The sequence below is a fragment of the Puma concolor genome, chromosome A3 (genome assembly GCF_028749965.1).
Source record: "Puma concolor isolate L17-30 chromosome A3, mPumCon1.1.hap2, whole genome shotgun sequence".
Taxonomy (NCBI): domain Eukaryota; kingdom Metazoa; phylum Chordata; class Mammalia; order Carnivora; family Felidae; genus Puma; species Puma concolor.
In genome coordinates this window covers 125,244,287-125,258,244 of record NC_141669.1, presented here as the reverse complement: position 1 = coordinate 125,258,244, position 13,958 = coordinate 125,244,287, and the positions used below count along the sequence as shown (strand labels likewise).

The window sequence follows — 13,958 nt, the reverse complement described above, 5'->3', positions numbered from 1 at the left end:
CCCAGGTGTCCCAAGCCAAGTTAAGAATCTTTGTAAGTCACATGGCAGGTTGGTAACAAAGCTGCAATACAAACTCAGGTCTCCAAACCCCGAGTCCAGTAGGACTCCAGTAGGAAGCTCAGGTATGAAATCACAAGGAGAAAGGCAGGCAAGCCAATGAATAAAGGAAGGCTCTTGGGAATAAGAGCTCTCCTTGCCTTTTAGGAAAAGAATTATAGTCCAGGAGTAATATTCTATGCCATCTCAGAGAGAAACTTTCTCATGTATGGAATACAGCTGCTGACTATGAGAAGGAAATCCCATGCTCCTGTGTCTGCCTACCCACATCCTACCCAACCTTCAATGCTGCTAGGCCTCTAAAAGCCCAGGGCACAGGAGATGTATCTCTTTCATCTCTATGCCCTCAGGGCCCAGCCCTGACTCTGGCACAGACTAAAAGCCTCTAAGTTTCTACCTCTAGTGGTTTCAAATCCATGTACTACCTCTTCTATCTCCCCACCCTTACCTTCTTGTCCTACCCAACGCCAATCCTCTTTCTCCACGACTACTGTGACTGCCCCTCAATCCATTCTCCACACAGCAAACACCACCCACAAAGGCTTACATCATCAGGCCCCTGCCTAACTCTCTGAACCCTAACCTCTGCCCCCTTCTCAGTTCTCCTCCCCTCTATGCTTCAGCCACACTGGCTTCTCTTCAGTCTCTCCAACATCCCACATGCTCTCCTGCCTTGGGCCCTTGCACACATGTACCTTTCCCTATCTGGATTCTTTCCCACAACACCCTTCCTCCCCACCTCCTGCCTTAGCTCTTGGCCTAACGGACACCTCATCTCAGCACTGGCTCTTCAAGCAAACCTGCCCTGACTGCACCCCTGTTTATTCATTTCATAACACCACTACACGTCCTTGTAAGCTTCATGTGAAGAAGGACCATGCCTGTTCCATGAAACACTGTCCACCTATCACCTTGCCCAGTGCCTGGAAAATAATTAGGTGCTCAATAAATACTAACTAGCTGAACACAGGAAAAGAGTATTGAAGTGAACTGAAGGCTCGACTCAAATGCCACTGCCCCTCCTCTTTCTCAGGCTTTCCATGGCACTCTCCCTCCCTGGGGGTGCACAATGACACGTGTTAGAGTTATTGGAGTCTTTTTTATCCTATCAGACTGCAAGCTGCTTAGAGGTGTCATTTACCTTGGCATTCCCCATAGCGCCTTGCATAACGCCTGACACACAGAGGGTTCTGAACAGGGGACGAATTCTTGCACACGCACGGGAAAGTACAAAGGAAGGTTGCAGTCTCCAACCACAGACAATGGTTTCTCCTACCCAGGGGAATGCAGCACATGGCATGAACACCTTTGAGATATGCAGAGACTTTGCCCAGAAAATAACAAGTGAAACCTGAAAAGCAGTGATAGTGTGTGGGTGAGTGGATGGGGGGTGAGGACAGGACAAGCGTGTACTGTTAAAGGGGAGTTTCTTACACTGGCAGAAACTTTCTGGTGCCAAACTGGAATGTGGATAAAAGACCTAACAAAGCCCGTACCCTTTGACCTGGCCTAGCCTTATTAAAAAATCAAAGATGTGAAACCACTGGGTGAGGATTTAAGTGTTTTTCTGTACTGTCTAGCTTTCCTTCCATGAATATGTTCTAATTTCATAATCTGAAAAAGGAAATGCTCTACAATAAATGTTATAAAAACAAACCAGCAAGATCCAGTGGTGATCTTAGACTGCAAAATCACCTGTCCTTATGTCTCCTTAAACTTGGGAATGAAGATTTAGGATCCTCCAAGGCGGGGGCCTCTGCAGTTTGTGAGGAAGAGTTCCTGTCTTTCATCTGAAGCCTTGGACAGGAAGGTTCCAGGAGTGAAAGCTTCAGCAGCACACAGCTCTCATTTCTCCCTAAAGCTGGCAAAGCTCTGGGGGTAATCAACCAGCCGGAGATGGGGACTCCTATCTGCCAGATGCTGGTCCACTCCAACTGTTCATCTGTCTGTCTTCCGTGACGCTCTGAGAACTTCACAAGCCACAGGCTATCTCTCCTCCAGGCCCTGTTCCTCCACCCTCATGCTTGGTCCCAGGTCTGCCCTCAGTGTAATTTACTGAATGGCAGAGACCACACCTATAAAGTACTAAACATAATGACTGACCTAAGTCCCTGGGACATAATAAGAACGCATCAGCTAACAATACCTTCATTTCTTTAGTGACCTGAAGGTCCATTATTCATTTCGGAAAAGCCAAGTTGAAGAGTAGTAATTTCTTGCAAGATTAAAGAGACGTCTTCTAAATAAAGTTAGGAAACGCTGGCTTCCTCTAATAAGACAGATGCATTTTAATCTGCAATTTAGAATCACTCAGCATCAGAGCTGACGGCAGCTTCCAAAGGAACCACTCTTTGAAGAAGCAGTGCACAAAGTTTTCATAAAGCATTTCTGAAAGATTTCCAGGAGGTAGTGAGCTCAGCCTTGGGTCATGATTAATGACTTGTTTCCAAGAACTTTAGATTTTCCACGTCTGTCTCCACTTAGGAATCACTTCTGGCCCCTTGTGAAAACACTCAGCAGAGTTAATTGGGTGAACTCAGCTTCTTGTCACACTCAGAAAGTAACACCTGCCACCAGCTTCTTCCTTAAGTGGAAGGGGCCAGCATCTTCTGGTCCCAGGAGAACAGCACCTGACTGGGTGATAGGAAACAGTGCTAAGGCTTTGTTGAAAGAGCCAGGATGGGCTTCAACACTGATAAGTTCAGAGATGACCTCACATCCCTCATACAAATGCCATCCAATGACTCAGGGGGCCAGGGCCTGTGTACCTTGGCTAACATTCTGTTTCTGGAAACCATAAAGTAGCTAATCCCAAGCATTTTTGTGCCAACTAAGTAGGCTATGAGCTTTATCCTGTTTCATCCCCATGGTATCCCTGGAGGTAGGTATAACTGTGATCCCCCCCACTTCACAGAAGAGAAGCAAGCTCTATAAGGTAATCTAAGATGTCTCCACTAGGAGGTGGGGAGTACCTGCTCCCCTCCCCAACTTCTCACTGAACCCTAGACAGTCTGAAGTGACAAGGACTGCAGATACCAACCAGCCCAGAGATCGAAAATACAAATGCCCACAGGGGACAAGGGACAGGCAGGAGATTAGAGATGGTGACAGGCAAGCAAATAACACAGATGGTAAGCAACTGGGGAGCACACCTGCTAAAGGCATTAAAATTCAAACAAAAATAAAAACCTAAACCAGGTACTTTCCTTCCAGAAATATCACCTCCTCACCACCATCTTAGGAGGAAGGACCAGTTTTTAAATCAGCCAAAGTCTGGAGATCTTGGGGAGCTGGGTAGAGGCAGAGGCCCATTGCCCACGGCCATGGTGGTTCCATGGCAGCAACGGTGCACTTTCAAGGGTTGAGCTGCTGGAGGAGACTGAAACTCTCAGAGACTCCAAGGAGCTTTGAGAACTCTCCTGGTAACCATGGTCTTAATTCAAGCGACTGTTTGTTTTTGAGAGAGAGAGAGCACGTGAGTAGGGGAGAGAGGCAGAGGGACAGAGAATCTTAAGCAGGCTCCATCCATGCTCAGCGCGAGCCCCATGCAGGGCTTGATCACAAGACCCTGGAATCACGATCTGAGCTGAAATCAAGAGTCAGATGCCCAACAGACTGAGCCACGCAGGCGCCCCTCAAGCAGTTTTTAAATACTGCATCTTCTTGAGGGTTAGAGTCTCTAATAGGCTTATAGATAAAAATCCCTTAAATTGACAATACCTGGAACCCTAGAAACTCAAAATTCAAGATTTGACATCTTCTGCTTTTCTTTGCGCTTTGGCTCTGGCCAACCTTTCCCGCAGCAGGAGAGGCCGTGTCTCGGTAAGATGAAGGTAGAAGGGCAGCAGAGAGATTTTTCCTTCCTTTTCTCCCTCTCCTGTGCCAAGCCAGGGACTAGGATGGTGGTCTCTACATTAAAATCGAGTATGCTGTGTCTCCTCTGGAACTGTGTGCCAGGCTTTCTACCTGGTAATGGGGTTATGGTAACGTCCGAGACAGACTCACGAGAGAGGGTACATGGTCCAGAGGAGACACGGTGAATGGAAGTTATGCCAGTAATTGGGAGCACAGTTCAGGTGAACACGAGGAAGGAGTTCAGGATAATATGGAACATACAATGGAGATCGGGGAGTAATGACACTGACCACCTCGGGTTTTGCAAAAGGGTGAGCATAACATGGGGTTGAGCACTTACGAGACGCTCGTTAGTGTTAATTCTTGTTTCTCCTCCCTCCCTATTGTGTGTGTGCCCACACGTACACCACACTGAGACTTTCTTCATCACATCTTACAAAACTATAAAAACTCAGAAGTAACTTACTGTTTACTGTGTTATGTCCTCTTTTAATTGTCCTCACAGGTGCCCGTTTTTAGCCACTCTGGGATACTGAAAACCACGGGCACTTTGCTCCTCAAGCCCTAAGGATTCTCCTCAAAAGCAAGAAAGATATGGATGGTTCACGTCAAGCTGAATTCTGAAATATAGCGACCATCTAGTTTTGTCCCTTTATTTAGGAACAAAAGAGGAAACTGGGGCCCAGAAAGTGTAGGACGCTTGCTCAGGGCCACAAAGTTTCACTGGGTGGCCCTTTGTTTCTTAAAGCCTAAGTCTTTCCCCTTTAACTTTCCCAACTGCTTCTACCTGCTGGCAGGGGAGGTGGGTTGCTTGCAGCGGCTGCAAGCCACGTACCTCAAACCAGCGCAGAAGCCTCAGGTCCGGCGCCCACTGGTGAGCCTCCTCCCTTCCCCTCTGTACACAGTGGCTCACCCGTTTTTTGTTTTTGTTTTTTAATGTTTATTTGAGAGAGACAGAGAGAGAGAGAGAGAGAGAGCGCGGGGGAGGGGCAGAGAGGTAGACACAGAATCAGGAGCAGGCTCCAGGCTCTGAGCTGTCAGCATAGAACCCGATGAGGGGCTCGAACTTGTGAACCGCGAGCTCATGACCTGACCTGAAGTCGGACGCTTAATTGACTGAGCCACCTCGGCGCCCCTCGCCTGGTTTAAAATCCTAAAAACAAACCCCAACAAATAAAATGCCCAAGTGCTTACTTAACACTTGTTCTGTTTATTTTCTAGTCATCAACAGCAAATTTTAAAAAGGAAGCAATAAAAATACCACGAAGCTAAAGTTTTCCGACGCTTCTTTCCATCCTGGAGTCTATGAAGCTACTGCGGCATTAGGTGTATGTGATAAGCTAACTTCATGAAACCTAATCATCTAGCTTACATTTAGGATACCCATCTTATATTTGTGAGGAAAGGACTACGGGGAATTTTCACTTGCAGGGACATTTCTCTCTGGAATGTGTAAAATTGGTTGTACCACCTTCTTAATCAGAGAAAAAAAACGAAAGGTTTTTACAAACACCGATGCCTAAGGGAACACTTATTTCTTTGCCTATCTTTAGGGCAAGCAGCTGCTTTTAAAGCTGTAGCCAATCTGTCAGCCTTCCTGGGGTAAAAAAGTCAAACAGCGTTTGAATGGAGCCCATCTGTGAAGCTTGAGTTCAGACTCTAGCCTCAGGCAGTTTGAGACAAAGTCATAATTTTCAGAGCAATAATATATCATAATATAAAAATAGACACTTTGTGGCCAACAGGCTATAAAGCCAGCGGAGCTCTCCAGAGGGCTCTGCCTCCAAGCTCTGCTTTCCCTTGGGGTGGGAGCGGCGGGGAGAATAAAGTTCTACTCACAAGAGCGACGAGTTTCTCCAAAGTCCAGGGCTCTTCAGTCACAAGTGAGGGGAGGATTTAAGAAACCAGGATTCAAAATGCTTTCCTTCTGAGGGTTAGCAAGATTAGCAGACCAGGCCGGCAGAGCAGTCTGGATTCTTTCTTGCTCTCTCTCTCTCTCTCTCTCCCTCCCTCCCTCTTTCAGAGTCTCTAAATGAAATGCACTTCGAGGGTTTTAGTGGGTGTTTCCCACGTCTCTGGCCAAGTAAGTCCCCATTTGTTGTAACCCAATGCTCAGCCTGATGATGTCAACCACTCAGCTGCCTTGCTTGGTTTCCACCTCTCCGTCCACGGGGGAGATCCATTTCCTCTGGACAATGAGCCGGGGGTGGGGGGGCTGTAACTGCATCCCAGGCCGTCACACTTGCCTAACATCCTTCCTTCAATTTTAAACAGTGCAGCCTTAGTGACAAAAGGCTTCCTATCCAGTCACTGGGCCAGGGATCCTGGCCTAAGTCCCTTTGCCTCATAGTCACTGATGACTGAAGGTGATCTGGTTTGCTTTGCTGTGTTTTCATTCACTTTGGTGTGTAATATGCTTCCTAGGGTGGAGATCCCCACTCGACCCCACCCCCATTTCCTCCTGCTCAATTTTCTCAGTTGTTTAATTTCTCCTCCCAAGTTTTCTGGGTGCATGCTGGGCACAGTGCATGTTTGTCCCTCACTTAGGGGAGAGGACATGTGCCCAAGTGTGAGGTTCGGAAGGCGCACTGGTCTGTTGCCTGGAGAACTGGCTTCTGGTCTCAATCACACTCCTAACTGAATGGCCTCAAGTCACCTCTCTTCCTGCACCTCAGTTTCCCCATCAATGAAGATGGCTTTGGGGCCTCCCACTTTTGAAGGTCAGTGACTGAGGAGCTTATCAACAATCTCAACATAAAGAATTTTACTGCAAGCCGGCTGACGACATGCTTGAGGGAGGGGAGAAGCCTTGACAGGTCAGAGGCTGATGCCCGAGATGCCAGGCTCAGCCTGGCTCCTTTAGCCTCCTTTGTGGTGCAGCTGAACTGTTTCTCTGGGAGAAAACACCAAAGAATTCACTGAACAAGGCCTGGGGGACATAGCAAGAGGCAGCATAAACTACTGGATAAGATAAAGAAGTATGAGAACTGTCCTTAGGGATTAACGTGGAACAGCAGGGGTTAGGAGAGAGAGTAGCAATCTCTTGCATTTGCAGAGCTCTTGAAGAGGAAGACACACAAAAGCCCTGTACTTCTGGGTACAAAGGGAAGCGGCGTGACATGTATATTGCTTATGGGCATCAGTGTGGGAGCCAGAGATGTGGATCTGAGTCCTGTGTGACTTAACTGCTCTGAACTTTTTTTTTTTAAACTATAAAATGGGACACTAGGGCCTGCCTGTTAGGGCAGCGAGAAAGAACACGTGCAAGGGAAATGAAAGCATCTGCACATACTACGAGCTGATAGACGGCAGCTTTGTTGTTGTACGTAATCTCGCCTGATTCTCATTTTAGGAGAATTAGTACCCGGGGGCTAAATTCTTAGTCTGCTTTTCCTGGGTAGGAAAAATGAAACAAAGAGAAGTGACATGCTCACGGTCATACAGCTCAAGATTAAAGGGTGAGATTTGGAAACTGAGTCTTTTAACTCCTACTTAGGCCAGCATGCATGCCATACACATGCCAAGGCTACTTCTCAGAATGGTAACTTCTCTGAACATGGCCCTTGTTTCTAAATGGGATCATCTCTACTTAGAAAAATGAGCTAACTTATTAAAACAAATAGGGAAGGGGTGGGAGGGAGGGTTTTCAGCCAGGCCAGGGGAGGGGGAGGTAGTCCATCTACTGCCTAACGGAAACACGACAGGCCATTCATTAGGTAAGAGGCGGTACTACTTACTTGCTTTGCTACCAAAATACCTCATGACCTGAAGGAGTCTGGGCTTCCGCTGCCCTTCCCCACAAAAGGCAGATCTGATCTGTCTTAAACTTACATGGATGGGAAGATGGGATTGGAGCTCTTTTAGGAAAGAAGCTATTTATAGGTGGGGGTAAGGCTGTGGGAGTTTGTGACTTAACAAAAATTTTAATTAGTTCTCAGAAATCTTTGATGCTGTAATCAGGAAGGACTAAGCAAACAGACTCTATGTCAGGAGGGAGTGTGCCAATCTAAGGCCTTCCCAAAGCTGGTGTGGGGCTACAGTAGAAGGAAAAGCACTCCAGCCTCTTAACTCATGGAGAACAGTAGTTACCATCTCAGAGAGATCTGGGTTTTTCCTTCCTGTCCTTGGATGGTCCAGCAATGTATAACCTTGGGAAAGTCAACTTCTGTGTAAAGTGAGAATAATAACACTTACCCTACAAGTTATTGTGTGGATTAAGTGCCTGGCACATACCGCATGTTCAAAAATACTTGGAAAAAAAACTTGCAAAAATAAGCTGCGACATCCTAAAGTAAAGGCATTATTTTCTAATTCTGATTCAGTGTCACCATCCTCTACTCTGAAGATGATGTAACGGTGAATGAATAAAGTCAAGGATGTTGGGAAGCCAGAGGACCCATTATTTCTCTAGAATTCTCTAGAATTCATTCTCATGATGAATAAGGAACAAAAACCCACCTAGAGCTGTGTTCTCAGCAGGAACACTCAGCTTGGAGGGACTGGAGGTGGAGACTGGGACTATTGTCTGGCAGGCCTTTATTCCAGAAGCCCAAGGGGGCATCAGAAAATGAGCTGGGCCCTGGACAGATCAGTTTACTGAAATCACTCCCAATTCTTTGAATCATGCTTTGTTATTTGAACAAGAATAATAGTAAAGAGCGTGTTCATAAAAACAAAGATATTGTTTTCTTCGACCACATATATTTTACTTTTTTAAATTATTTTTTTAAATTTATTTTTGAGAGAGAGAGCACAATGGGGGAGGGCAGAGAGAGAGGGAGACACAGAATCTGAAGCAGGCTCCAGGCTTTGAGCTGTCAGCACAGAGCCCGACGCAGGGCTTGAACTCTCACGAACCATGAGATCATGACCTGAGCCGAAGTTGGACGCTTAACCGACTAAGCCACCCAGCCGCCCCATCGACCACATACATTTTATAACACTTGCCTGGCAGACTGAATACTTGTACATCTGTGACAGAGTCCACGAAGAGAAAACAGGACAACACCAGCACGCTCATTCTGTCTTCTGACTGACAACGGCGGATTTACCGTGTGGACTGGGGCCACGCTCTGTGCCTAGCGCTCTACAGACACCACCTTATGTTACCCTGACAATTATCAGGGGAAGGAGGTATTTGGTATCCTCTCATCTTACAGCTGCGGAGACCGATGCTGCAGAGGCTGACCAACCTGTGCCAGGTTCACTGGAATACGGGCAGGAGCCTGGGCTCCTCGCCAGGGCTGCCTGGGGCCAGGCCTGTATTCTGAAGTCCCTCACTCTACTGACTCTGATAGGGTTTCCCTGCAGGAAAGCTCCCAACTCTACACGGCCCGCGGTATTGGCTCCACCTGAGGAAACGCTGGCTGCTTCTGAGCACAGACCTGGTCTGAAGGGCTCAGGCAGCCCCTTTGCACAAAGCTGCCCTTAATTCCCACCCTTCACCCCCCAGTCTGGAAGGGGTCTCTCCCTGTGAATTTCCTTAGTACTTTATCTGTTTTTCTCTTACAAAACTTATGCTTTTCTCCTCTCTGAGACATATTTATTCCTGGGCAGATCTTCTGTTGCTAGAATCTGAGTTCCTTATGGAAAAGATCTGTGTTTAATTTATGAGCATTTTGTACATATGATGAGATACTTGTTAAAATAAGAAAATCTATAAATCATAAAAACTTACAATGGATGTTTACCATACACCAGATAATATTCCAATTGCTCTATATAAATTATCTCATTTAATCCCTGTGAGGTCCTATGAAGTAGGTATTATTATTTCCATTTGACACATGAGGAAATTCTAGACACAGATCAATAGGTAATTTGTTGAACTGGTAACTGACTGACATCTGTTGAAAGGAGCATATGTTGAATAAGTTCTGGCCACGGCTACTGACCTAGTCCAAACAGCTGCTGCAAAATACAATTAGCTTTCACCCTATCAAAGGCAGGTTTCATGGGCACCTGAGTGGCTGAGTAGGTTAAACGTCTGACTTTGGCTCAGGTCATGATCTCATGGTTTGTGGGTTCGAGCCCCACATCGGGCTATGTGCTGACAGCTTGCTCAGAGCCTGCAGCATGCTTTGGATTCTGTGTCTCCTTCTCTCTCTACCCCTCTCACACTCTGTCTCTCTCTGCCTCTCAAAAATAAATAAATGTAAAAAAAAATTTTTTTTTAAAAGGCAGGTTTCAGTTGTCATGCCATTTCAAACTCTTATTCACTATGGCACACAGCTAGAAGGTCCCCATTTTCTCTAGACATTATTAAGAAGCATATTGACTGAGACAATTATAAAAAAATAGATTTGTTTTTCTTTCCAATTATAATTGCTTACTGTAAAAAAGAGGAAATATAGAAGAGCAGGAAAAAAGGGAGGAAAATCATCCATCTTCCTACCACACAGAAATAACCACTTAACCTCCTGGCATATGGACCCAAAAAGAACCATACCTACACTCAAATAATGTTTTAAAATCAGACACTTAAGGGCACCCGGGTGGCTAAGTCAATTAAGTGTCCAACTCTTGATTTCGGCTCAGTGCATGATCTCGAGGTTCGCGAGTTCAAGCCCCATGTTGGGCTCTGGGTGCTGATAGAGCAGAGCCTGCTTGGGATTCTCTCTCTCTGCCCTTCCCCTGTGCACACTCATGTGCGCGCTCTCTCTCTCTCTCTCTCTCTCTCTCTCTCTAAATAAATAAGTAAACCTAAAAATAAAAAATAAAATAAAATGAGACACTTAAGTCATTTGGGGGCAGAGAGGAGTCAGTCCCACAAAAGATGACAAAGAAATGTTTGATTTTTTTTTTTTCGGAATATACCTGGCTGTATTCTTTATAGGGTTTGATGTTCTGAGGGTCCACCTCCTGGGCCCCCTTAGACTGCTGGTGATGCAGCCAGTGTGCCCGATGGAGGGATGGCAAGAGAAGGGAAGCCTGATCCCAGATAGCATGCACTTAAAAAAATAGGTAGGTTCACAGGATACCTCCTGTCTCATAGGAGATTGGGCATCCTTATCCTGACCTTTGAGGGCCCCGCAGTCTAACTGCTGGTCAGGTGCCCTAAAGCAAAGTGTACCCTTCAGTGTGGTACACAGAGCTTCTGGCAGCTTCCCAGGCAGGGGTGAGGTCCATGTGGCAAACAGACAACCAGTTCCAGAGGAAACGAAGGCCTAACTCCTAAAAGGAGGCTTTTATTATTGCTTACAATTGGCAAAAAAAAGGAAAAAAAGGAAAAAAAAGGCATCACAGGGCATTTGAGGAAAACCAACAGCAGGACAGAAACTAAAATATAGAGAAAATGGACTCTTTTATGGGAAAGAAATTCAGACAAGTGAAAACCTTTCAAAAAATTTTCTTATGTCTTCAGAGAGATTCTGAAGATACTATCTATGTCCATAAAATAAGCTGACAACACTGGACTCTTGGAAATTAATAATATGGATATTGAAATTAACAATTCAGTAGAAAACCTGGAAAACACGAAAAGGAAATCTTTCAAAATACAGTATAGGGGGGAAAAGTTTACAGGATAAAAAAGGATTTTGATCTAGAACAACAATCCAGGAAGTTCAACATTAGACTAAATAGGAATTCCAGAGAAAGAATACAAAGAAAAGTACAATAGGAAATCATCTAAGAAATCATGAGGAAACGTTCCCAGGGCTGAAAGGAAGGCTGCATCCTTAAAAAGGAGGAGAGTCTCCCATGCCTATATGCATTCTCCTAACCCTGCAGAATCCAAAAGGAATAAAATCCTCCACGTTTCTAGGGAGACTGTTTCAAAAGAAAAGAATCAGAATGGCATCAGACTTCTTCTGAGCAATACTGGCTGCCTGAAGACAACGGAGCAACGCTTTCAAAGGGAAAAGTTCTAAAGGAAAATGATTTGGAACCTAGAATTTATCCTCAGCGAGGCAAAATGCAGATGATTTTGATACATGGAAGGACTCAGAACAGTTTCTCTCGTGTACTGTTTTCTCACTCAACTCCTGGAGAATATCCTTCACCTAAAGGAGGGTTTAAGCTGTAAGGTAGGAGTTGAAAGCAGGGATCTAACAAGAGAGGTGGAAGGAACGCCCAGGATGAGGCTGAGGGTAGCTCAGGACTTCAGCTGACCCGCAGGCCTAGAGAGCGCCAGTCTGACTGGGGACTCCCCGACAGGTGTGCTGAAAATCATACTGAGAGTCCACGGACGAGTATGGGAAGACTTTGCAGTAAGAAACAAAGAGAACTGAGCATAGTAAAGACGCAGCTGTTATTACATCCAGGAAAAGCCATACAGAAAGGAAAAATAACCAGAACATTACTGGCTCAGCAGTAAATATTTACGACGCCATAATGCTACAAAACACTGGATACTGACTTAACCCAAAACCTGTGATACTGGGTGAAAAAGGTAAAGGAGAAGCGTGAGGGGGGCTGCGGTGCTTATAAAAAAAGCTAAAGCCTAATGTGCCATTGGAGGAGGTCAATAGGTAACACCTAAGTTGATGAACAAAGAAAAACTAAATAAATAAAATAAAACTGATGAACAAAGAAAAAGTTGTATGGTAGTGTGTGGTCCTTGCTTGCATCTGATTTGAATAAAAAAAAAATACTTAGGAGTTAATCAGAGATCTTTGCTAGTAATAAGGGATTATTAATTATTTTATATGTGATAAGGGTAGCATAGTTACATTTTTAACAAAGCAATCCTTGTTTTCTTAGAGATGCATGCTTAAATTGCTACTGATGAAATGACATGATGCCTAAAATTTATTCCAAAATTATCCAGTGGCAAGGGGAAAAGTGGCTATAGGCACAGATGAAACAAGATGGGTCATGATTCTTGAAGCTGGATGATGGCTGGTACATGACCACTCATTATATTATTCTAGTATTGAATATGTTTGAAAATTTCCACAATAAGAGAATGTTTACACAGAGAGGCAGCTGTATAAGCATATTATTTGGATACATGGAAGTAAGACTAGAACAAACAACTAATGGGATCCAAAATGGATGCTCTTGGAAGCAGGGCAGGAGGCAGGGGATAGAGGGGTGGGGGCAGAAGACAGCCATTTTCAGTAACAATTTATTGAAACATTATTTGTTTAATGAAACACTATTTGTTGTTTCAGTAACAAGTAATGATATTGATCTTAAAAAGAATCTATGTGCATATGCCATTTTGACAAAAACAAAAATTAGTTTTAAAAAAGAAGTGGAGGGGCACCTGGGTGGCTCAGTCAGTTAAGTGTCCGACCTCAGCTCAGGTCATGATCTTGCCACTCGTGGGTTCGAGCCCTGCACTGGGCTCTGTGCTGACAGCTCAGAACCACTTTTTGGATCCTCTGTCCCCCTCTCTCTCTGTCTCAAAAATAAATACACATTAAAAATTAAAAAAAAAAAGTGGAGGTAGTGTAATGTTACTTAGAGAAACAGAGGGAACCACTGGAAGAGCTAAAGGCAGAAGATGTTGCCTCGGGGGAGGGGCAAGCAGGAAACGGGTATCTTTCCAGACCTGCAGATTTTTTTTTAAAAATTATGTTTGTGTATTATTTTGACTTTTTAAAAATGTTATCTATTTTTTATCAGTTACTGCCATCAGCTTTTAGCTGGGCCTTTTGCTAATCTCAACATCTACAAACTGAATCTGTTTCTCTAGGCAAAGAATCCTGAATAACCAGAGTGAATGCCTCCACATTAAATATAATGATAATTATTACTGCAGTTTAATAATTATCTACCATTTGTCAGTGCAAATGGTTATTTTATAGGTTATTTCTAGAAATATTTCTAGAAATATAGGTTATTTCTAATCTTTATAACACTCTTGCAAAGCAGATATCAATATTCCCATTTTACAAATGATAAGATTAAGGTTGAGAGACCTTAGCCATTTGCTTGAGGTTACAAAGTAGAAGGCCAGGCCTGCGAGAGTCTTTCTAACTAACCTACCTCTCCTTTACGGTCCACTAGTTTGATATAGTCCAGAAAGTATTATTACATCCATTTTGTCATCCAACCCATGAAGCAGGAGAGACAGAATTACCTATACTTGACAGATG

General features: G+C 44.6%; 1 protein-coding gene across 4 annotated transcripts in view; it reads right to left on the bottom strand.

The window, feature by feature from the left end:
• The window catches only part of PKIG (cAMP-dependent protein kinase inhibitor gamma), a 93,775-nt gene that overhangs the window by 26,959 nt on the left and 52,858 nt on the right, over positions 1–13,958 (bottom strand). The window contains exon 1 of one of the 4 annotated variants that reach the window (XM_086702296.1): positions 5,752–5,927. The exons of 2 other annotated variants lie outside the window; for them this stretch is intronic. The gene's annotated coding sequence lies outside the window, so the exon portion shown is untranslated. Of the gene's footprint in view, positions 1–2,203; positions 2,346–5,751; positions 5,928–13,958 lie in introns of those variants that run through there. One more of the 4 variants, XM_086702298.1, reaches the window with a different exon arrangement.